Genomic DNA, 19,732 nt, shown 5'->3' with positions numbered 1-19,732 from the left:
GAGTGGAGTACTATGGAAGCTATTGTGGCCAGAACCGGCTATCGAGTTCTTTGTAAGTTCAGTTACCGAGTCTAGGGCGTGATAGTGAGGTACCCATTTACACGTTAATTGGTCAGACTACTGCTCCAGTTGAACTCATGAGGTATGTCCGCAAACACAATTGTACTCACATGCCATACACAAAGGAGACTTCAAAAGATCTAACGGGTTTTAGAGTCTTTCATCCAATGGACACAATTGCCCTACTTACTAGCTTAATGATTAGTATAAACTTTGATTTAGTAGTTAATCAAAGTATTTAGCTTGGAATTTTAAATATGATATTAAATTAAAACTTTTAAATTTTACATTAATGCAACTCTAGTAAAATAAATAAATAAAAATATTTAAATACAAAGTGAAGATAAACATTTTCTATAAATTATTAAATGGAAATCGGAATTTAGAATAAAATAATCCATTTATATCCACGAATAATTAAATAAGTTTAAAAATCGGATTTTTGGGACAAGAATGGTATTTCAATATTGTCAAGGAGTGTTTATGAAAAACTTCAGCACTATTATACAAAACAACTTGATATTTTAGCAAATTTCATGGATTGTTTTAACCACAGTGAATTTCTTCAAATTTTGTATAGAACCTGCATTATTGTATGAAAATTGTGTCCCTTGAGTGAAATACCCTATAACCCGTTGAATCCTTCAAAGTCTCCTTTGTGTATGGCATATGAGTATAATTTTGGACATACGTCAAGGGGTACAACTAGAGCAATAGTCTAACTAGCTAACGTATAAATGGGTCCCCTCGTCATGAGGTATCGGTGTGGGGGCATTAATGTAACGTGACCATCCACTTTGGTATGTTTTTATAAGACATGTTGGTTATTTAATTTTGTTATTTATGAAATTAATGGAAAGTTTGACATTCAGAGCATCTTTACGATTCCAATATTGCATTCATGTCATCTTTAAGATTCATGTTTTGAACTTTAAACAAAGTATTTTCATTATTTGCACATTTAATATAATTCTAGAATCTAATATTTGAGTTGAATATGATCTTACAAGCTGTTATGCTTACACCCACATTAACAGTATGTCAGGGCTCAGAGTTTAATCAAGGGTAGTGGAGCGAAGATCTAGCCGTCCCTCTAGTTTTAGTTACCTTTTTATTTGTACCTGATGGAAAAAATGTATAGTGGAAAACTCAAAAGTAAGTTCAGACTGTTGTAATTAAACTTTGTGTTAAATGAATGTTTGGTTTGTAGTGAAATTTTTATTAAATTATGGTTGTTAATGATTGAAATTTAATTATGACCTGAAATTCGGAGTTGGGTCTGGCCAACTCGGGTACTAAATTTCGGGGCATGACACTATTAGTATGAATCCTAACCCTTGAGTGACAAAACTAACGTAAAATGGATGGAACTAACGGAAAATGGACATATAACATGGGTTGCATTCTTGCATGCAACACATGCGTGTACAACCACATGCTAAGTGGAACCCTACTTTTTCCTCTAGTCCAGCCAGACATTGTGTGGTTGGTAGTTGTGATATCCCTTTCCATTCAGAGTAATCATAGGGTCCTGAACAGTATCTAATTTACAGTTTGTTGAGGCTCCCAATTTCAAACATGTTGAGCCCATAGTTTAGCGATGAGAACATTGATCTGATGAACCCAACTTGGATTGGGTATCCCAACCCCCCCGCCCCCAAAAATAATAATAATAAAAATAAAAATAAAAATAAATGAATAAATAAATAATTTTACTTGATTGGAAGTTCCTATCCTTTCAATCTTTGGCCTTTTCTCCTAGCCCAGCCAGACATTGTGTGGTTGGTAGCTGTGATATCCCTTTCCATTCAGAGGAATTATTGGGTCCTGAACGGTATCTAATTTACAGTTTGTCGAGGCTCCCAATTTCAAACATGTTGAGCCCTTAGTTTGGCGATGAGAACATTGATCTGATGGACCCACCTTGGATTGGGGATCCCCTAAAAAAATTTACTAGATCGGAAGTTCCTATCCCATCAGTCTTGGGCCTTTTCTCCAGTGAATGTGGATTGTTGCTGTATTGTTTCTTTGCTTTCTATTCATAGGCTACAGGGACAGAGGCTAGGATATTCCAGTCAAGGTGCTTCTTGTGCATCACCCATTCATGATGGCGTCAGTCGATGGTCTGATCACCAAACCATAGACTCAACACGTTAGGCATCTCTCTCTGTTATTATATTTTCATCAAGTTGTATTGGTTATGGAATAAGCTTGAATTAAGGACATAACTAAAAATCAGATAGAAGTTATAGATCCCTGACACATCAGTATTGTTCATACTGGTGGGGCTAGTTGTTAGGTGATCCAACGCATTGACCTGATGGACCGCTATGAACAGGAGATTACCCAAAACTCTCTTTTGTTTTTTTTTTTTACGGTACTTGGTTTATTTTTACTTTTCTTGACTGTCAACTTTAAGACACAAATTGATCGGAGGGTTAAATTCCAATGCGAGAGATATTTTGGGGTATCCGCCTACCGTGGTGGGCCTCATCATATCAATTGTTTGAATAAATGAACCCCTGACCCCACTTTTATGGCGTTTGGGCTGATCTCTTGAGAACATTATACACGTCCTGATGCATCAAAGCCTGATTATTCCTTAAAAGTAGAAGAGAGAATCACTTAATTGTATTAGATATAGTCTTCAAGTTGAACTGGTTGGACCACAAGGAATGGTCCACCCACTGGATAAGTTCCAATGTTAAGTGCATGTGAAATAAATTGTCATCCTTAAATAATAATAATAATAATAATGATAGCGAATGTGAAATCCAACCCGTCACCAGGAGGATCACTGAAAAAATTAGTCATATCCATCAGATGGGCCACACCTTTGAAAACAATGTCTGGCCATGATAAATAACATCATGCAATGTGGTCCACTTGATTAGTGGATATGGCTTCTCCTAGATACATAGTTTTTCTTTTCCGTCACACAAGACAAGGATGCTAATATTCGTTTCATTTTCCATGTTAATAAATGATAATGGCTATTATATTTTGAAATCTATGTATCTTCTACTAACAGAACAATTTACAGGTATATTGCTATTGGAGATGAACCATTACTCCAAAGCTATGGAGAACAGTTCAAGCCCTTTATCATTGGCACAGCAATAAATATCCAGTTGGCTTTGATTGGAGCCAAATTATCAAACAAGGTGAAAGTGGTCATCCCTTGCAATTCCGACATTTATCTTTCAAATTCTACCCTGCCATCGAAAGGGCACTTCAGGCCCGATCTCAATAAAACCATGACCCTACTCCTCTCATTCCTCAGCAAGCACAAATCCCCTTTCGTTATCAATATCTACCCTTTCTTGAGTCTTAGCCACAATAAGAACTTCTCCATAGGCTATGCCCTCTTTCGCCCTACTGCACATCCACTGACAGATGGTCATAACACATACAAAAATAGCTTTAACGCAAGCATTGACGCCCTGATTGCATCTTTGTCGAGGGTTGGATTTGCTAACATGGATATCATTGTCGGGCAAATAGGATGGCCCACAGATGGAGCAATGAATGCTTCATCTGTTGTTGCTCAGACCTTCTTGAAAGGCCTAATGAGCCATTTATAGAGCAAAGCCAGGACACCACTCAGGCCTCGAAGACCACCGATTGATACATACATTTTTAGCCTCTTAGAAGAAGATCGAAGAAGCATAGCCAATGGAAACTTTAAGAGACATTGGGGCATATTCACTTTCAATGGTCAAGCCAAGTACCATGTGGATTTAGGCCAAGGTTCGAGAGATCTCACGAATGCTCAGAATGTAGAATACCTTGCATCCAAATGGTGTGTGGTGGACAACAACAAGGACTTGTCAAATGCCTCGGCCAATGCTATTGAGGCATGCTCCGTTGCTAACTATACCATCTTATCTCCCGAAGGCTCTAGTTACACCATCGATTGGCCTGGGAATGTATCATATGCCTTTAATAGTTACTATCAGCAGCATGACCAATGGGCAGATAGCTGTGACTTTGGTGGGTTGGCTCTGATCACCACTGTTGATCCTTCAGTTGGAGAGTGCAGGTTTCCTGTCGACCTCCGCACATCACTGTCCACTTCCTTACATGGACACTTCATGCCTGGTGGACACTCTTTATAACTGCCTGCATTTCAGTATGGTCGCTTGGTTTCACATAGTATACTAGCGTGCTGGTATTTGTTTCAGATTATTAGGTTGGATGTTGTTAGAGAGCCATATTGTGTAGTGATATCTGATGACATGTTTGCCTCGGCCTCAAATCTGCGTATTTATGCAGAGTTGTAGTTTTTCCCTTGTTGTAAAAGGTTTAAGGTTCCTTTCAAAGCCTTTTTTGTGCCATTGATAATGATTGAATTTCGATGAGTTGCTGCTTGTTTTAGAGCCTTCCAAAACCTTTTTAATGAGTTATTGCCATTAGGGGGTGGACGAAAATACAAATTGTTGTAATTTTTTTTTAATCCACTAGTTTTCTTTTCATGCGTGTACATACCACCTAATGCATGGACCAATCTGATTTTGGGCCATGCGACATGCGTCTAGAGCCTGTAGTGATGTGAAGAACCACGTTACACTTTTACTGTTCCCGCAATATCATTTTATAATTTTTTTTTAAATCAACTTTGTATCATACCAAGTGTTGGCTCCCTCAGTGATGTGTCATGTGTAATCCTGATTTAAGAGGGGATGCAACCTTCAAAATCTGATGCGATTGGAATGCTTCTTGCAGGGCGGCTCATTATTATTATTGCTTTAAAATTTTATTTCTTCTCCCTGTTAGAGGGGGATTATTTTTGTATTTGGGATGATTTCTCATCATTTATTTATTTATTTATTGTCTTGTTTTCAATTAAATTAAGTAAAGAAGGTTTGTGGAACCTTGTAATACAAAAGGTAGTCTATCATTTTTTTTTTATTGACTTTCATGGTATCAGAGCTTTAAATCCTCAACCCTTTTTTCCTTTTGGGGCTACCACTATGGAGAAATTGGATATCACACACACTCCACATTGTCATGTGTGGGGAGAATTAGGATTTGTAATCCTACTCTTGTGAGTAGCCATGACATTGGTCACTATTTGTTGCATTTGATAGTAGAAATTAGTTTCTTAGTTATGTCTGCATTTGGCATCGGGCATGAGGAAAAAATGATTTTGAGATTTCTACTCTCAGCAGAGCTTCCTATTTTATCATGAAATGATACCCATAGAGAATTGTGCGTACCAGTATACCTAGAAATTTCCCAACACAACACAAGAATTCCATTTCATGATTTTTGGAAATTCAACTGTGAGTAGGGATTCCAAATCACAAATTATTTTTCTTTGCTACGGAAATGGCCATGAGCCAACTGCAGCCTAAAATATACATGGAAGTTCATGAGAGAGTACAACTGAGAAGGGAAATTGTATTTGGGTAGTTTACTGAGTAAATTATGGGACCCACCATGATGTATGTGTCTTATCCATGATCTCCATCTGTTTACCAGCTCATTTTAAGACATGAGCCCAAAATTGAAGCATATCCAAAGCTCGAGTGGACCACACCACAGGAAACAGGGGGGATAATGACATCCACCATCTTGAAACCTCCTGCCTCCCATCTCCATCTCTCTCACCTCCAAGTCCTCAACCCAAGCCTCTCTCTCTCTCTCTCTCTCTCTCCACAGGGGGTGATGTTGGCCTTTCGAACAGGCCTCCGAGATGCAATGGCCGAATTCTCATTCCTCAGAGTCCGCGGCCTTCATAACATCCTCAAGTTCATTCCATTCGTCGCGGAGTCTAAAGCCACCCTCTGTCTCTTCTATGATATTCAATCCATCCCTTAACTTTAAGGTCTCTCTCTCTCTCTCTCTCTCTCTCTCTCTCTCTCATGTCAGCTAGGGTTTCAGTTTTAGGGCTTTATTTTCTTCATTTTGAGAAATTCTATGATTATTTGAGCGAGTGATGTTTGTTTGCCATCTAACGTGTTCATAAGGTCACACATACACGAATGAAGGAAAAACATATATATCAGCTTGATCCAAAACTTTTGTAGCTCCCAAGAAGCTTTCAATAATAGGCATTCAATTCCCACTATTTCTTGTGGTGTGGTCCACTTAAGCTTTGGATATACTTCAATTTTGGGCTCATAGACAACGTGGATAAGTCACATACATCATGGTGGACCCCATAGAGTTTACTCAGTATGCTGCAACTTGCTGAGTTACTCTATACGCAATAGGCTAGGTGGAATCTATTATGCAAAGACAACATGAATTATATTGTCGTGTCACCTTATTCTTCCCACTCTACCTTGATTAACTTCTTCACATCATTATTGTCAATTTGTTCCAGTAGTTCAGTTCATATTTTCAAAACTCGAAAAGTCAACTTAATAACTAGGTCTGGTCAATTACTAGATTGTACCGAGTCTTTATTTAACTTGACTCAATATTTTAACAACTAAATTTGATGTATTAGCTGTTCATTATCATCTTCGGAAGTGGATTGCATGGTGAGCCACACATCACCAACCTCAATGATGTGTTGATGTCACTAAGTTCTATAGGGCCAACCATGGTTTGTGTGTTATATCCACACCGTTGGCGAGATTATTTTAGGGCATAAGCCTAAAAATGAGGAGATCCAAAGCTTAGTTAAACCACGCCACGGAAAGTAGTGAGGACAAGGATGCTTATGAGTTAACGTCACCAAGTTCTATGCGGCCAACCATGATATATTTGTTATATTCAAACTGTCCATTCAATTGGTGTGATTTATTTTAAGGCCTGAACCTAAAATGAGACGGATCCAAAGCTCAAGTGGACCACACCACAAAAAGCAATGAGGATTGAACACCCGTCATTGAAAACTTCTTTAGGGGGGGGGGGGGTGGACATCAAGCTGATATTGGTTTTTTCCCTTCATCAAGGTTTTTATGACCTTATGAACATGTTGGATGGCAAAACACAATCTGCTTCCATCATTGCCTAGGTCTTATCCTAATTAATTGGGGTTAACTACATAAATCTTGTTTTGTCATTCTACTCTTAAGATTGCCTGTAATTTTTTAAGTTGTAAACATGTTACACTTGAAAAGAGTTTCAAGTATAATCGATTTAGATGCTATTTCATTTGGCTTTTAAGTGGTAGTCTATTTACAAGTAAATAATTTATGTGTTTGCCTAGCTTGTAAAGTGTTTACAATGAATAAAGCGGGTGTTTGCATCATAGAGCTTGGGTGATGAACCTTTCAAAATCTATAAATCACATAAAAAAGACTTGATTTTTTTAAGCGCCTAAGAGAGCATTAAAGTATGCACGCACTAAATGGATTGGCTATCTTCCACCCATCATAGTGGGCCTTAAATGTAATCTAGAAGTTTTAATGGTGAATGTCCCATCTTTCCCTCGCGTGGTTCATTTCATAATGGACGAGCTTTTTTTTTTTTAATTTCTTTTTAGCCATAGGAGAGCATTATTGGAAGTACCTGATTGGATGTACCATACACATTATGGTAGCCCCACATATCATGAGTGTATATTAATCATTGTGTTCTAAAAGGTGTAACGACTTTTTAGTTGAAAAGACTTTACCGATGATATGAAAGATGGTTTTTTATCTAGTTTCATATTACATCTAAAAGATATAATCTATTTATAATATATAAAGGCTTTATAGATAAATACATGCACCCAAATAATCCCTGCAATTAGATTAATTATAATTCTTTTACAACTTAAGGACTTTATAGGCATCCAAACAACTCCTTAGAGAACGTCTTAACGTAAAGGTTCGGAATGTCATATTATTCAATTCATGATAGTTGGAAACCTCAGACAACTCAACTCGACTAGACAAGATTTCAAGCTGAGTGTAGAATCCGTGACTCAATCAGGACTCAACAAGAGTTGTCGAGTCGGCTTGAAAAACTCAGTCAACCTGATACAAGTTAGTGTGACTCAATCGAGTCAGTCACCCATTCAACTGTTTAAGTTACCAAAGTTAAAATTTTAAGTGAGACTACAGTCGACCTATTCAAAGGTAGCAGGAAACCAGCTACCAACAAACTGGCCTGATTTTGGTTCTAGGGTGGCCCAAACCTGATGAATGTCTTGGACCCCACACGGTGCTGATGAATAGCTTGGACTGGACCCCACAAGTCTCTATCACTCTGGCACGTGTTATGCCAACCTCATGAGTAAAAAATAAACATAAGATCAGGATGCATCCAGCCAATAGCGTTCTAATTTGTCACGCCACAAACCCGAAAATCGGATTCACAGGAATCCCGATCGCTGAATCAGGTGCAACAACCTCCGTAGTACCCCATTCTCGACTCTCAGCGCTCATATGCCAGGTCCCGATCCTGGGATCCTATAAGTAGGATTTTCAACGTGAATTTGTCTCATAAGAAGCATAACCACATGGATAACCAAATCATAAGAACAACATCATCACCACATATCCACTAATATAAGTATTTGAGTACAATACTGAAAGGGAAATACATGCATATAATAAAATCTCCAGAAGCTCTACCGCATGCTCCTGCCCCAGCTCGATTGCATCCTATCGTCACCTGCATGCATCTATCGTGCATAAGCTTATAGAAAGCTTAGAGGGTGGTGTAAGTGTGTGCATAAGATAAGTGTCAAGTATTCAACACAATGCCTTATTCATACAATATAAGAATTACTGGCATAAATAATACAATATCAGAGTAAGTGGAAATACTGCAAGTCCATAAATATATCATCAACCTCATCCAGAATATGTAATGAAAAGACATAACAAGCTAATGTCATATACTGAGAAAGTAATGTAAATCGGCTATGTAATACGAAAACATAATGAACCAAATATCAGATATCGAGGATGCAATACACTATGCAATTCAGAAGAGTTACTAATACCATCAGCCTTATTTAGGTCATATAAATTTAGAAATATAGTAACTCAAAATGCTAAATGTTACAGATGTAATGCAATATGCGGTGCGAATAAAATGTCCAAGCTGGAGTGAAGTCGGGATGATAGTACGTAGTATCGCAGGCTACGGGGTCCATCACATGGGACTTCTATCCAAACCAGTCCCATACCTAAATTTGGATAGATAGACTCAATGTGGTAAACTCCTGGTCTCAGGTTAGTCGCGCGCCCAATCAAAATCGTGGCCATGCGAAGGTACACAACAATTAGTTGCGCACCACCGCCCCGAGTGGATAGTGAATGAAAGGAATGCATGAGTGTGCAACTCCTACTCAATAAGTCCACATATCAGTACAGTTCCTCTCTGGGAAATCACCGGGGTCTAGTACACTCCAAATCAGATTGTCGCCCCATCGCACGCAACAAGGTGAGTGGAAAAGACCTCACTATCCGCCTGCCAATATCGGGCCCAACTCGTCGATAGCGGACCCATTCCTCGAGCTGGTTAGACTCAGCCTAGCATTGCCCCCTCCTCTCGGGCAGGTAAGGCCGTACCCCATTCCAACCGACCACGACACAGTAGGAGACGCGGCCTAACGGTATACGGCCCTCATGCGCTCATGCATCCACTCGGTCTAGACATTGGAGCAACCTCTGGAACCAAGAGGGTTCTGGGACTTTCACCTAAGGATATCTATAGCACCCCATGTAGAACAGATTTTCAGTGTCCCATCTAGCCATCCACGATATGCCTGTGAAGGCTACGGCCCTGATGTCACTAGGGCGTACAGTAATCATAGTACACAATGCAAGATGCATGAGTCATACAATCCAGTCATGCATCAATCCTACGCATATCGTGCGCTCATGTGAGACAATCTCCGCCTATCAGGGAGTCTCATAACAACCGACACTATAGCATATGCAATGGTTAATCATATATTATAACAAACATACAGATGATGCGTATGGGCATGTATCATGATGCTATGCTATCATATACTCATAATCGGTACCAATAACCGGCACCGACAATCGGCATTGACAATCGGTCTCGACAATATGGACATTTAACCAACATTGCCCCCAAGGAGTAGCCAAATAGAGCCTAACATATAGTGGACCCATGACCTCACAAAGGGCCTGATATACAACACCATGGGCCTCACTCGAGAGCTTAATACACATCACGATGGGCCTTTCACATGGGCCTAACATACATCACAATGGGCTCCATCGCCTGACCCTTAAATGCATCACATTGGGCCTCATCACATAAGCCTCGACAATGGGCCTGGGCAATCAAAATCGACCTCGACAAACAAAATCATCCTCAATAATCGGAATTGACACTTGGAATCAGCCTCGACACTCGGAATCGGCCTCGACAAATCAGAATCAGTCGATAATCAAAATCGACAAATCGGTCACGTCAATCAGAATGGCAATCAGTCACGACAATCAGAATCAATCGATAATCAGAGTTAGCAAATCAATCACGTCAATCGAAATCGGCAATTGGTCATGACAATAAGAATCAATCGATAATCAGAATCGGCAAATCGGTCACATCAATCGGAATCGGCAATCGGTCACGACAATCGGAATCGATCGATAATCAAAGTTAACAAATCGTTCACGTCAATCGGAATCGGCAATCGGTCATGACAATCAGAATTAATCGATAATCAGAATCAGCAAATCGGTCACGTCAATCGGAATCGGCAATCGGTCATGACAATCGGAATTGATCGATAATTAGAGTTAGTAAATCGATCACGTCAATCAGAATTGACAATCGGTCATGACAATCAGAATTAATCGATAATCAGAATTGGCAAATCGGTCACGTCAATCGAAATCGACAATCGATCATGACAATCGGAATCGACAATTGAAATCGACAATCGGTCACGACAATCGAAATCATTGATAATCAGAATCGGCAAATCGATTACGTCAATCGGAATCGGCAATCAATCAAGACAATCGGAATCAATCGATAATCAAAATCGGCAAATCGATCACGTCAATCGAAATCAACAATTAGTCATGACAATCGAAATCGATCGATAATCAGAATTGGCAAATCGGTCACGTCAATCAGAATCGGCAATCGGTCATGACAACCGGAATCGATTGATAATCAGAATCGGCAAATCGGTCACGTCAATCGAAATAGGCTCAGTCATGACAATCGGAATCGATCGATAATCAAAATCGACAAACGGTCACGATAATCGAAATCGATCGATAATCGAAACGTCAATCGGTTACGTCAATCGGAATCAGCAATCGTTCATGACAATTGGAATCTATCGATAATCGGAATCGGCAATCGGTCACGACAATCAAAATCGATCAATAATCGAAATCGCCAAATCGGTCACGTCAATCGAAATCAATCAGTCATGACAATAGGAATCAATCGATAATCAGAATTGGCAAGAATGAGCCTAATAAGGCCAAAGGGAAGGTCATAATGAGGTCATCTAACCATCATTGCCCATCAATATGGACATCTAACCGACATTGCTCCTAAGGAGTGACCCACATAAGAGATTCATACACAACGTAATGGCCACACATACATCACATCGGGCCCCATTCATGGGCCTCTCATATGTCGCGTTGGGCTTCATACAAGGGCCTCAAACAAATCACAATGGGCCACGCCCATGGGCCTCGAATACATCACAGCGGGCCTTGCCCATGAGCCTCGAATACATCGCAATGGGCCTCACCCATGGGCCTTGAGTACATCACAATGGGCCTTATATGTCAAGTGGGCCACATCACATGGGCCCCATTATTTAGGCCGCACCAATGTGCCTCATCGATATCAAATCGGGCCGCATCAATAGTTGGCATAGATATACAATACATTCATCACGGGGAGCCGTACAAATGAACGGTGTAGATATATAGTACACGCATCAACAGTAGGCCTTTGGACGGTGCGAATATAGAGTACGTACACCAATGTGGGCCCATCACATGGGCCTAATATATAACAGGTGGGCCTCGCATACGCAGCGAATGGCCCCCACCAGATGGGCAGAGTGGGTACATACATTACAGTAGAGCCCACAGTACCGTCCAAACATTATCCATGTAAATCAGCACTGGCCAGACATTGCCCATGTAAAATAGCACCTTCCATACATTGTCCAGCACCGTCCAAACACTCTGGATGGTGTGGATATGAAACATACATTGAGGTGGGGTCGACAGTACCGCCCAAACACTGTCCAGCACCGTCCAAGTATTCTAGACGGTGTGGATGAAACACATACAACACAGTGGGGCACCTTAGTACATCCAAGCATGTCCAACACCGCCCAGATAGCCTGGACAGTGTGGATGAAACAAATACATCACGGCTGGCCCCATAACACCGATGGACGGTACAAATACAAATACCAACAAGGTGGGCCCTACCGTTAGCAAAATGGACGGACAATTTAGATTTAATAAACGCATCACTGTGGTACCCACCGTCCAGATGAATGGTGGGGATAAAATACATAAATCACAGTGGGGTCCACACATCTAGTGGATGGATGGCGTGGCTGCACAGCACGCATATCATGGTGCGCCCCTTTCATAGAAAAAGGGATGGATGGTGTGTGTATAACACGTGTACTGAGGTGTGGTCCACGTCCCACGTGTGGACATCACACACCAGGTGTGGTCCCACGTCCGTCAATTAGACAGCACGGATGAGACACGTGCATCACGGTGGATTTCCACTATCCAGATATCTGGACGGTGTGAATACAACCTATACATTGAGTTGGGGTCCCACCTTCTTGGCCAATGGAGGGTGTGAAATATAACACACATACATCAAGGTGGGTCCCACCCCACATGTCACACGTGTGGGATGGTCCCACGCGTCAAGAAATGGACGGCCGGAGTACATATATAACACATACATCATACTGGCCCCACAGCACTTGCTGTGTTAATACGCCAGCTGTATAGGTGGATTCCACTGTCCTCAAATGGACGGTGGATGAAACACATCAGGGTGGACCCCACGTACTACTGAAGGGTGCGAGTACAACACATATATCAAGGTGGGGTCCAAAGAACCGCTGGACGGTTCTGATGAAACACATTCATCATGATGGGATCACAAAACTTGTTGGCGTCCATCCAGCAGCCGCTGCTGCTGGGACCCACTGTCCACGAGGATGGCCTGATACGTAAGACGTGTCACAAGGTGGGCCCCACCCTCACACTTGTAGCACATGTGAGGTGGGTCCCACACCCAGAAAACGGGCTGACGACATGTATATAACCCATACATTACGGCTAGGGTCCCACCGTCCAGGGACTGGACGGTGTGGATAACACCACATACATCACGAGTGGGCCCCACGGCTGAACGGTGTGGTACTACATGCACATCACGAGGGCCCTCACCGTTTGGACGGTGGGGATAAAATACAAAAGAATCATGGTGGATTTCCATAGCTACTGGACGTTGGTCCAGCAACATCCATTGATGGACGTACAGAGTGGATAAATACATCAAGGTGCAGTGGCCCTGCACGCGGCAGGTGGGCCTGGCACCATCTGAACTGATCCAGCGGATGGACGGCTACATTGAGGTGTGTCGTCATGGCTGTACGGTGTGGATCAAGCGAGCCACACCCCTTATAATCTTCACCACAAAAGAAAAAAAAGGAAGTGAGCGAAAGAGAGAGAATAGTGAAAATGGGAGGGACCCCGCCACTATGGGCCCCTCCTAGATACAAAACATACATCAAGATGGGTCCCACCATCTGAGGGCCCTAAAATCATAAAAATCAAATCATAAATCACTCACCTTAGATCTCTTCTTCCTTATTCCGCCAATGCATGCTAGAGCTCCAAATGAACAATTTCAACAGTTGGGATCAAACTTGGATGGTGGAGATGGGAGATAGAAGTGGGCCACACAAAGCTTCTCCCATGGAGAGCCATGGACGTGGGTTTCTTGGGAGGAAAAATGAGAGAGAGAGAGAGATAAGAGAGAGAGAGATAAGAGAGAGAGAGGTGTAAGAGAGAGAGAGATGGGTGTGATGGGTGAAAAGGTGAGTGATGGATGTACTTTGTGTAAAAGAGTGTTGACTTAAGGGGTTGCTTGAGGATGGAGTGATGTGTACTTGACATGAGGTTTGATTGATGAGATTGATGGGACATGATTTGAAATCTTTCTTGGGTTTGCAAATGTGCGGTGTTTTCTCAAACTGAATGTGGGCCCACATCTCCTAGCCTGGGTATCACCTCAACATGCGAGACACGGCATTGGAACCGCGGCGACGATGCGGTTGCTAGGGTATAAGTCTCGGGTTGAGCCGACTCTGGTTTGTAGGACTTGGCTTATGATCGCGCGTAAACATTGGATAAGGGTCGAAGGTTGCTGGAATTCGATGGGGAGGATCGCGGGAACCTATGGAATGGTACAGAGTAGGATACGGGCCTTATATGATTCATCCATTCGTTGTTCTTTCTTCCCAGCCGTTTGGTAGCTAGCCACTGATCCAATGGTTATAGTAGTCTGGTCAGGGATATGTTTTTAAGAATCAACCATCCATTATAGGGCTGTATAACGGTCTAGATCTACCGCCCCATGGTCCCTCCATGAACGAAGTCATGTATAATGACAATTTTCTCCTTGAGGCCGGATCCACTATAAAGCCTTACAGGCAGTGTTGTCATGTGCGATCGAACATTCGCATATGCGATCGCATATGTGTGTACTATTGGGGAGATCGCATATGGGCAGTGGCATATGTGATCACTGCACATATGCGATTGCATATGCCACATGCGCCAGAAATTGCGATCGCATATGCAATGTATGCGAGCGCATAGTGGCCAATGGTTATAATTCTGACCATTTTTTGACTTTTTTTAAATCTGAATTTTTTCTCTATAAAAATGTATTCTAAGCATTCCTACATGCAAAAAAAGCTCAAACTCTCTCTCTCTCTCTCTCTATTCTCTATTTTGTTCTCTTACATCCTTTCTTATATATTTCTAAGCAATCTACAATCTACATCCACTCCTCTGCATCCATATTTCATATTTTTTTTCTTTCTTTCAACTTTCAAGAATTAAGAATTAAGATTGAGATTGAAGTTTCAATCAAGGAAGGATACATAGTACATACATCCGCATTCAAGAATCAAGAAGATTTAAGAGTCGAGACTCTTCAAGACTTCAAGAGCCTACAACTACAACCAAACTCTCCAATCTTCATCCATTGAATTGATTGAACTCTCTTTTTTACTTTCTAGTTCAATCAAGGGAACAAACATACATCACTCTCTCTTTCTATCTCATTTTCACTTAGAGTTTCATATTTCATAATATCCAAGTTCTAAGTTTTCTAAGTTCTAATAACTTCTATCATTTTTTTTTAAAAAGTTTGTTTGTTAATTGATTTGTTACTTTGTTAGTTGTTACAACTTACAACTTACAACTTACAACTTACTACTTACAAGTTACAAGTACTCAACTTACAAGTTACAAGTTACAAGTTACAACTTACTACTTACAAGTTATAAGTACTCAACTTATAACAAGAATTCAAGATCAATACTCAAGCCAAGGGGCAAAGGTGAAGAGAAGAGAAGACAACTTAGACAAGAATTTGGAAGTTAAAAGTTGGAAGTTGGAACCTCTTTTAGATTTATAATTTTAATTATGTTTGTGTAAATCTCTCTCTCTCTCTCCCTCTCTTTTTGCAAGTGTAACTCAACTCTCTCTCTCTCTCTTTCTCATTTTCTTTTTCCTCTTCTTCTCCCTTTTCTACAAGTGTAAGTGTGTAACTCAACTATCTCTCTCCCTCTTCTATACTACTACTAGTGTAAAGTGTGTAAGTGTGTATATAAGTGTAACTCCCCCCCCCCCCCCCTCTCTCTCTCTCTCTCTCCCCTCCCCCCAAGTCCCATCTCTTTAGTCTCTTTACTCTTACTTACTCTCTTAGATCTTACTTCTTAGTTTCTTACTTTACTTTAGTTTACTTTTTAATTGTAGTTTACTTTCTAGTTTCTAGTTAGTACTTAGTAGTTACTTTTTAGTACGTACTAGGCTACTTGCAAGTAGCAATCAATAATACATACACCAACACCACCATCATAATGTCTTCTTCCCAATCTTCATCTTTAAAACCCAAGTTGAATGACATGGGTTGAAAGTATGGGCACTACCGTAGTGCTATGGAAAAGACTCACATAGTATGTGAGTTATGTAGGTATGTGAGTTCTAGTGACATTGCAAGGTACAAACAACACCTTGCACATTTACCGGGGGCAAATGCAAAAGCATGCGATAAAATTACTCCAGAAATTCGAAGGGAGATCGTGTAGTATATGGAAAAACAATCAAGAAAGAAATGCAATAGTGTCCTACGTGAGGAGGAATATCTGGAACAAGATGCATATGAAGATATAAATGTACTTAATGTAAATGAAGCTAGTCTCACTCCCCCTACTTCGACAGGACGGTCTAGACCACAAGTACAACCATTGAAAATAACTTAAGGGCATGGGCCTACACCCCGAGGATGTGATCTACCAAAGGGGTAGAGGGAAAGGGCCGACTCAAACAACTTTAGAGAACCGGTATAAGCAAAAAGATAGGAAAACCACAATTCAATATATTGCTAAGTGGTTTTACCAAACCGGCATTGCTTTCAACGCCGTTAAATCGAGAAGCTTTAAAGTAATGGTTGAGGCTATAGGTCAATTTGGACTTGGGCTTAAACCTCCTTCATATCATGAAATGAGAGAGACATGCCTAAAAACTGAAGTTGAATATACACAATCCTTCATAACTAAATATAATGAATCATGGAAAATATATAATTGTTCACTAATGGTTGATGGATGGACCGATAGATCCAGTCGGTCTCTCATTAACTTTTTAGTAAATTGTTCAGCTGGGACAATGTTCTTGAAGTTAGTGGACACGTCGGGCCATTCACACACAGGAGAATATTTGTTTAACTCACTAGATAGTGCAGTTGAAGAAATATGTGAGGAATATGTTATACAAGTAATTACAGATAACGTAGCCTCGTATGTAATAATCGGTTATCTTCTTATGGAGAAGATGCGACATTTATTTTGGACCCCCTATGCGGCCCATTATATTGATCTTATGTTAGAAGATATAGGTAGATTATTTATAAATGTGATTGCAAGGGCTAGAAGAATCACGACCTTTATGTACAAACACATCATTCTTCTCAGTCGAATGAGAAAACACATTAGGGGTAACTTACTACGTCCAGCAGTCACCCGTTTCGCTACAGCCTTTTTAACACTATAAAAGCTACATGCAAAGAAATCAGAAATTAAAAGCTTTGTAGTGTCGACCGATTTTACAAGTGGGCCTTGGTTAAAGAAGGTTGAAAGGAAACAGGTTCAACAAACAATTCTTTCTCAAAGTTTTTGGACTCAAGTGTTAAAGGCACTAAAATCATCCAAGCCCTTAGTCACTGTGTTGCGATTGGTGGACGGGGATGAGAAGCCTGCAATGGGCTACATATATAATGCGATGGAGTGGGCGAAAAATAAGATCATGGACCATTTTAACTATAGAGATCGTGATTACAAGCCAATTTTAGATATTATAGATAGAAAATGGGGCAGCTAAATGTCATCCCCATTGTATTAGCTGCTAACATCCTTAACCCAGCCTGTTTATTCGCTTCTGCTGATCTAGCAGAAGCACTATGCATATGGTTGGATTTATTGATGTCTTAGAAAAAATGATTCCAAATAGAGAAGAACAGGATAAGATCTCAACTTTGCTAGACTTCTACACAAAAAGTGAAGGGATATTTTCAAGGGATATCGTAATAAGACATCGGACAATGAAATTACCCAGTGAGTGCTACTTCTATGAATTTTAGTATACTGTGTACTGAATTCTTACAAATAATTTTTCTACAAAGTATCTCTAAGACTCTAACCTACTTAAACTGTTTTTCTCAGCTGACTGGTGGGCTGCTTATGGAGTGAACCCGAACAGGAAGGATCTAGTTCTAAAAAAGCTGGCTATGAAGATTCTTGGATTCACGTGTTCTGCTAGTGGTTGTGAGCGCAATTGGAGCATATTCGAGGTGGTAAGTTTAGACTGTTTAGTAATTGTTTGTAAACTTTAATTTTTTAGTGGCCTAAGCTAAATTAATTACCTAAATAACTAATGCCAAACACGCTTTCTTTCTTGCAGATTCATACCAAGAAAATGAATTGCCTTGAGCAAAAAAAGCTCTACGACTTGGTTTTCGTTCAATACAATAAAAAATTGCGAGAACAATTTCAAACTAGGAAAGAAAAGCCCGATTTCTTTGACCTTATCTGCATAGATGAGTTAAATGCAGATAACGACTGGCTCGTAGAGACGGAGGACCCGGTATTTGCTGGAGAGGAGCTAACATGAGCACAAGTTGAAGACGTCGGATATGGATCGACATTCGGTGAAGGTAGTACCACTCGAAGGCAAAGAATGGGGGGAGCCGAGGGGCGAGTAGTAGCCGTCAATGCGTTGATGAGATTGGGGAGATTGAAGAAGGAGATGGTGATAATGATGATCAAGCTGAAGATCATCCACCATTAGATGTTGATGAAGTATTAGTACGTACAGATGATGAATAAACGGAAGAAGAAGAAGTGTATGTGAAAGAAGGAGATGACTTGAATGATGATGATGATGGTGGTGGTAGTGGTGGACCTGGTGGTGATATGCCATAATGGCTACTAGATCAATGGATATGATTATTGATTAGATAAATAAATTAATAATAAATACATAACTTTTTAATTTTGTTTAATTTTACTAAGTGTGTTGATGTTGTTGATTATTGAATCGTTGATAACTTGATATATTATATCATGTAGTGTTGAATGTTGAATATGGATATTTCATATTTATTAAATGTTAATTGTTAAGAAGTTAACTATATTGTAGAATGTAGTAGAATTGTTGATGAATGATGATGACTTAATATTTAATTTATTATGTAAAATTGTAATTTGTAAATGTATATAATTGGTTTTATTTTATTTTTACATAAATTAAATGTATTTCATGTCCCGATGACATATAATAATTTATTTTGATTTTTTCTTTTTTTTTTTCTGATTTTTCTGATATATATATTTTTAATTTTTTGAAAAAATGCGAAAAAAATAAAAAATATGCGACCACGTATACGATTGTGCGATCACATATGCAATTGCACACGATCGCATATGCTATTCGACAACATTGCTTACAGGTTCAACTTAAACTACCTTGTATTGCAGTTCATCGTGATATTTCCATGACATCCAATTCGTCCATCGTGTCCACACTATCGGATTCTCCTTAGATCACCAAAATCAGGGAGATCCAAACCACAGGAGCCTCTGATTTTGACTTGTGAGTGTCCTTATCCCAACTGTTCTCTGTGGTGTGGCCCGCTTGATTTTTGGATCAGACTGATTTTTGAGCATCACGGAGAGAACGGTGGGGCGAAATTGATGGACAGATTCGATGCCATTAATAAATTAGGATGGGTCCCACACATTCCATTTTAGGTTAAGCTTAACCTTAGAATCTTTCCAGTGGGTCTAACCTCTTTTACTTTTGATGCATCTGGATCCTATAATTCATCCTAGTCATACCCTTTCTAGCTTTTGAGTTTTCTCAGCCATGCTGTGTCCTAACAACTAAACCATCCATCCTCATCTTGTGGAGAACGGATTGGCTACTCC

Source organism: Magnolia sinica, chromosome 18 (assembly GCF_029962835.1).
Source record: "Magnolia sinica isolate HGM2019 chromosome 18, MsV1, whole genome shotgun sequence".
Lineage (NCBI taxonomy): Eukaryota > Viridiplantae > Streptophyta > Magnoliopsida > Magnoliales > Magnoliaceae > Magnolia > Magnolia sinica.
The sequence above is the reverse complement of the archived record's forward strand: the minus strand, read 5'-3'. Positions refer to the sequence as shown.